Raw genomic sequence first — 7,144 nt, 5'->3', positions numbered from 1 at the left:
CATAAAAAGCAATAATGTAAGAACAAGAATAAATGAAAAAGTACATGTCAGTCATGTACTAAGGATAAGAAAAAAAGGCTACATATGTACTGATAACTTACCTTGCTGTAACAGTTTGACTGTACATTGATGACCGAGAACTTCCATTTGTGCGGCTAATGGAGATGAGGGTAAGCCTCCATTTTGGTTGCAAGTTGCACATCGACTGTATCTAGAGACATTTTGTTGCTATATTACTTTAACTTTCATCTCCTTAACAAAATCCACAAAAAATTGTTAACCTCAAATTTAGTAACTGGCTATGCAGGTCCCTGAGTCTCTCTATGAGACTCTCCCTGTGTCTGCCTCTCTAACTAATATATCTCCATAAACTTGTTGTACTCGTCTTGTCTCTCCATTACTAGCATGACATTCGCTCGTAACTCATCATGTAAAGCTTTATAATGTGCAGCTTCTTTCTCACTTCTTTTTGCTATTCGGACATTAGTTGCTTGTCTAGATGACTCGGGAATAATCATCTCGTTGAGCCCCCTTACATACCCTATCCTGTGGCCCAAAACTTCCTTAAAGATTGTTGTTGCAGCCTCCTTAGTCCGCTTCTCAGGCTCTAGCTCTGCCATCTTTGTTGCCATCTCATTCTATCAACCATTGGAAAATCACACGTGCTAGTGCTTCTTTTTTTTTTGGTGGATGAAGCTCAGCACTTGATATTCCATTGAAATTAACCACATGTTCATGAAATAAATGCAATCAAGTACAAGAATATATTCCCATAACTTCAGGATCATTCCAGTTATACAAGTATTGTGGCTATCTAAATACATAACATGAATGGACATTTCGAGATCCAATCAAAATCTTTGCTAAAAGAGTAACATCTCCAGTGAATCCTCTGTCATTCCAGCACCATAATTAGAGTTGTAGCCGCCCATTGTATAGCCATAACCTTAGGTAAGTATAGAAGGCAGCCCCGCCTTGTCTATCCGAATAACACCCTTTAAGAACCTTGGCAAGTGCTGAAGATCTCCATAAACTACATTACTCCCTAGCTCACCTTGTTTAGCTAAAAAATCAGCCGCTTGATTCCCTTCACGGAATTGATGGGTGACACGGGTATCCATTCCTTGCAATTCATGACTAAGCTCATTCCAATAGTCCCATAAATACCAAAGAGTGCATTTCCCTATTCGGAACCAATCCACAATCAACTTGGAATCACTTTCAATAATAACCTTTGAAAAATATAGACTTTACAAAGCCGAATCCCTTCCAACATAGCTCTCAATTCAGTTTTATTATTAGTACCAAGACCAAAATGAGTCGAGAAGGCTGCCTTAAAATTTCCATCCATATCCCGCAAGATACCCCCACCTCCCGAAGACCCTGGATTATTACAACAACTCCCATCGCAATTAAGCTTTATCCATCCCGACGGAGGCTTTGACCATTTAACAAGCCGAAATTTCAGGGTAGCAACTCTCGGCATCTCCAAATTTAAATCATTTAGCAGATCAAGATCCTGCTTGTTAAGTTCCCTATGCACTTTCAATTCAGCCGCCATCTTTTTGAGCCACACGTGTTAGTGCTTGTAATATGTACTTATAAGCACTAAAAAATGGACGGCGGTTTTTCTCGAAAATCCCGAGATTTTACATTAACACTCACATATTTCTCTTTCGTCATGGGAGTCACAAATTTGTCATTCTTCTTTGACCACCTAACTTCTTCAAAGAAATCGACCAAATTCTCCTCATTCCTAGACTGCAAATAAAGTAAATTACATTCAAGCTTAGATTGAATATATGAACACCATTATGGAGTACAAATTAAAGGAGTACAAGTAGCTAGCGTTCAAAATGCAAAACTCAAATCTACATGAAATCTCTCATTCAAGCTATCAAATATGATGTTGGGATTAGACTTACAAATACCAAACAATAACGGTTGTTGAGTGTTTCTTTTGTTTTTTCATAAGTAAATGTGCAAGTAATTATTTTAGTCATTGACATATAGAGAACACAGAGGAAATAACCAACTACAAGATAGTAACTTAGTAACTAGAAAGTTTCTTTTTGCAAATCTGTTTTGGACACACCAAATACACAACTTGGAAGAACCCTATCATATCAATTAGTACAAAGAAAGAATAATACTAGATACAGTCGATGTGCAACTTGCAACCAAAATGGAGACTTACCCTCATCTCCATTAGCCGCACAAATGACCTTCATCCAGCCGTGTGATTGTTTTGTTGCTTCTCCCTATTACTTTTATTTCATTCAGACATCCGCTATAGTCACACAGGACATGACATACAACCATTCAATGTAGAGGTGTCAAAAGGATTATATGACTAAAAACATGTTTAATATAGTTGACTATTTTAATAAAAAGTAATGTCCTAACTAACATTTAATACATGTGACTATTTTAACAAAAAATGCCTAAGCATGTTAATTAAATATACGACTTCCAACTTACCTTAAATTCCTTGCTTGAATATCGAGCTTATAACTTCACCCAAGTGGCTGGTGTCACCAACGGTTGTACATTTGCAAGTGCTTCTTCATTATTCTCGTATTACTTGTAGGTTCTATGTAAATCATAGCGAATATGATCAAACTGCTTGCGTAGTGTCTTCGTAACTATATCACATTGGTTCTATTTGGTCCAGACGAAGGTGAAGTCAGCCTAGAGACTAACATCAAGAGTATTAATTATAATCTCCTAGCCCCGCATTTTACAATACCAATGTTAGGCTTTTAACTACTCTATTTGAACATGTATTGCATTCTTGTACTTTTATCTAAATGCGTGTAATCAATTCTTCCTTCTTATTAGCTGGTATGTCGTGCCTGCTAGCATGACTCAAGTCCAGATGGTGTTTGACCAACCATGTAACCCTTGTAGTAAACAAGGTAGCATTTTCACAACAAGGTGCAATTTCACCGTCCTTTATCCTCAGGGGTATCTTTCCTTGCTTTTGCACCTTTTCGAACTATGTGCTCTTTGCTGCTTTTCGCCCACGCTTCCAACTAACTTCCACTAAGTTGTTTTCAATGGCCACATTATCATGATTAGTTCAACAATGAAACTAATCAACATAATAAACATATAATGTAAAAAAATATCAATTTAAATTAGATTAATACCAGATGGGTTTGTGCTTAGTGGTGAATCAACTGCTGGAATGTCATTTGGTTCTGTGCTCGGGACGACATTAGGTGGATCGATTGAGTCATTTGAGATTGAGAATGCATCATCTCTAAGATCCATGGCAGCAATGGGTACTCTATTCGGAACTTCATCATTGCTCTGAGATCTACCTCGATCGTAGCTCACGCCGCATGATCGACCTCTACCTCTTCCAGTTATCGGCATATCCAGCACGAAATATAAACAAAAGTATGTGTAGTGGATGTGCAAAGAAAAAAACTGGGCAACTGAAATTATTCCTGCAATCACACTAAAAGGATACAATTATTTATATATAGGGATACTTTAGAAGGAATATTACAATTAGCTCATCATGGTACTATTTGTTAAGGGAATGGTCCAAATTAACCAGGACATTTAGTCTTACTGCCCCTAGTGTGCTGCCATTACAAACTTTGCTAAATTCTTTGAAAAATAAAAAACTAAATATTTCTCAAGCAAATTACACATCCATTCAATGGAAGATCTGCTATTCTTGAAGTAAAGTGCACCCTACTAACGACCTTCCAGTTACTGCATCAGATAGGAAAAGATGGAAAAGACAGTTCTTTAAATTGATAAATGATATTTAGAATAAGCCAAACACAATGGGTTGTATGGAGACACGGTGTTATTAATTACTAACTTTGAAGTGGCTAGTTGATCTCATCCTCTATCGAGAGACTATCTTCTTCTATGCTACCCTCCACTTCTGTGCTGTAAGTAGAGTTGTCTTCGCTAGTATCGTCATTGATAAAACCCCTCTCAAATTGGTCGCAATTTGACCTTTGCATTACCATGTCTTGGGTACGTAAAAATGGGCTTCCAATGGAGAGTGTACATCCATAATATTTTTATAAAAGACAAGCAGTTTATTGTACATACGTGTAAGGGTATGATCATGCTATTTACCTTGCAACGCTAATACACTATTTTCAGCACGTAATCGGTCGCCGTGATCAACAACTAGCAGCGGCTCGTGGCTGGGCACGGTGGCAACTCCGGTGAGTGGGCGACTATGCAACTGAGAGTGAGAGAGATGAGATGAACGAGAGGGGGAGGACACGGCTTGAGAGAGAGGAGGTAGGTTACCGAGAGAGGGGGCGGTGGTATTCTCATAGTGCGTTCTGGGGAGGTGCTACCATGCTTGGCATTGATGACTGCTTGTCTTTTATCCTTCAAAGCCAATACTAGTCCCAGGTGTTCTATTCAATGAAAAAAAGCTTTCCATCCTTCAAAGCAGCCATGTATGCCATGCTCCTAAAAGGTGTATGTATTCCCTAAACAAGAACAATAATTATCTTCCAAATATAACCGAATTCAATTAACGAGGTACATAAAAAAAGACAAGAACTTCGTAAGACAAAATTATTGAACTCCTAACATACATAACTCAAATATATGAATACCCGAAAAAGTCAGTTAAATGAAGAAGAGAGCGGATGCATTCATAAGAAAATCAAATAATAAGATCGGGGCAAAGTTTAATATGTATGACCTGAACAAATTTATGTACAACCACAATTCTAGTAAAACTTGGCCACATTCCTAGTGAATGATCACGATCAACACACATTATCATACGTCGATCACAAACCATAATCATTATTTAATTATCTTTCCACAAAATGCATGTTCTTCTCGGGTTCTTGCTCTTTTCTCTAATCCCTCCCAATGATTGATCCCACTCTTGTATGGAATATTAGGGGAGTTGGTACCTCAAAAGGTAGATTAAAAAAGTTGATTGGTAAGTTGAGACCAAAGCTTGTTGCTTTGTTGGAGCCTTTTCAAAATCTTGATGTTGCTAGGAGATTGGGTCGTGTTTTGAAATTTGATAATTTTATTTCAAATGAGGTTGATGGGGGTAAAATTTAGATTTTTTGGGATAGTATCCTGGAGGTGAGTTTGGTTCGTATGGGGGGGCAATTATTTCTCTCAAGGTAGGCGAAGGTGCAGTTAAATTTTTGCTCACAGTCATCTATGCAAAATGTACCATGGCTGAACGGCACATTTTGTGGGATGCGCTTGGTATACAGAATATGGGCTCCGATCCGTGTATGTTTGTTGGTGATTTTAATATTATCCGGAGTGATTCAGAGAGACGTAGAGGTAGGCCTCGACCTCTTACAGCTATGGACGATTTTAACAACTAGATTCAACAGGGGGGTTTGATTGAAATGGTATCGAAGGGGAGTGCTTTTTCTTGGTGGGATGGGCAATATGGCATTGCTCATTCTTGGGCACGGTTGGACCGTGTTATGATGGATGCTGCTTTTCTTTCTGTTTTTCCTAATGCTTTTTGTTCTTATCTTCCTCGTTCTACTTCGGATCATGCACCTATGTTTATTGAGTTCAAGCAGAATCCTTTCTCTTATGGTCCAGCCCCTTTTTGTTTCCAACAGATGTGGGTGGAACATCATATTTTTTTGGATTGTGTTCGACAAGCTTGGTCATCTAGAGAGGGTGGTTCAACCATTCAGAATTTGGTTATGAAGTTAAAACAGACTAAGGTTGCCTTACGAGATTGGAATAAAAGGGTTTTTGGTCATACTTTGAGCCGGATTTCTGATCTTGAAAAACAAGTTGAGGAACTTGAACTTCAGTCTCAATCAAACTAGGATGAAAATTTAGATAGGGAGTTACAGGTGGCAAATGCGGACTTGGCTACTTGGCGGTGCCGAGAAGAAATTCGTCTGAATCAAATGGCAAAGTTAAAGTGGGCGGTGGATGGTGATTTGAACTCCACCTTTTTTCATGCCTGCCTAGCCATGAAACAGCGTAAGCGGGTACTAAATATGCGTTCGAATGATGTGATGTTTAAGTCTCCAGAAAGCATTCACCAAGGTGCAGTTGACTATTTTTCTTCTTTTCTCCAAGGTGAGCCTCCGGTTGAGCAACCAAACTTTGATGGTCTTGTTGATCCGATTATTTATGTGGAGGAAAATGCCTCCCTTGTTAGTGCGCCCTCATTGGAGGAAGTATTTGCTGCTTTGTCCACTATTCCGATTAATAGTGCCCCTGGCTTGATGGCTTCGGCTCCGGTTTCTATAAGAGTTGCTGGGAGGTGGTTAAAAGTGATTTGTGGAAAGTAGTGTTGGAATTATTTGCAGCTAAGTCTCTTCCCAAGTTTTTTACAGCTTCTTATTTAGTGCAAATTCCAAAGGTGGACTCTCCAACAGGTTTTGACAAATTTCGTCCCATCAGTCTTTGCTCAATTTTTTATAAAATTTGTTCCAAGATTATTGTGAGTCGATTAACTAGTCTTTTGCCTCGACTGGTCTCGTTGGAGCAAGGAGCTTTTGTTCCAAGTAGGAGTATTTTTTAAAATATAAGCCTCACGCAGGAAATGGTTCATTCTATTAATAAGAAGAATCATGGCGACAATATTATGCTAAAAGTTGATATGGCTAAAGCATATGACCTCGTGGATTGGAAATTCTTGATTAAGGTCATGTTGAGTTTTGGTTTTTCAGCTCAATTTTGTGACTTGATCTTCTTCTGTATTTCTAGCCCCTGGTATTCGGTTATGATGAATGAGACAATAAAAGGTTTTTTCCCAGGTGGCCGTGGCCTTCGACAAGGTGATCATTTATCCCCTTACTTATTTATTATCCAGCAGCAGATTCTTTCCTGGATGATTCACAGGAGTGTGGCTGAGAAGAGATTTGGACATTTCCATCAGACGCGAGGTACGCCTATTATTTCTCATTTAATGTATTATGATGATGTGGTTATTTTCTCTAATGGGAGCCAGAGATCGGTTCAGGTGCTTCTAAATATTCTGGGCCAATATGAGAGATGGTCGGGACAAACTATTAATAAACAAAAATTTGCTTTGTATTGCTCGAGTAAAATCTCCTCTACTCGTAAGAGGCGTCTTCTCTGGAGAACTGGTTTCGTGGAGGGGCATTTCCCATTCCAATACCTAGGAGTGCCCATTATCCTTGGT

The sequence above is a fragment of the Juglans microcarpa x Juglans regia genome, chromosome 8D (genome assembly GCF_004785595.1).
Source record: "Juglans microcarpa x Juglans regia isolate MS1-56 chromosome 8D, Jm3101_v1.0, whole genome shotgun sequence".
Lineage (NCBI taxonomy): Eukaryota > Viridiplantae > Streptophyta > Magnoliopsida > Fagales > Juglandaceae > Juglans > Juglans microcarpa x Juglans regia.
Note: the sequence above shows the minus strand (reverse complement) of the source record.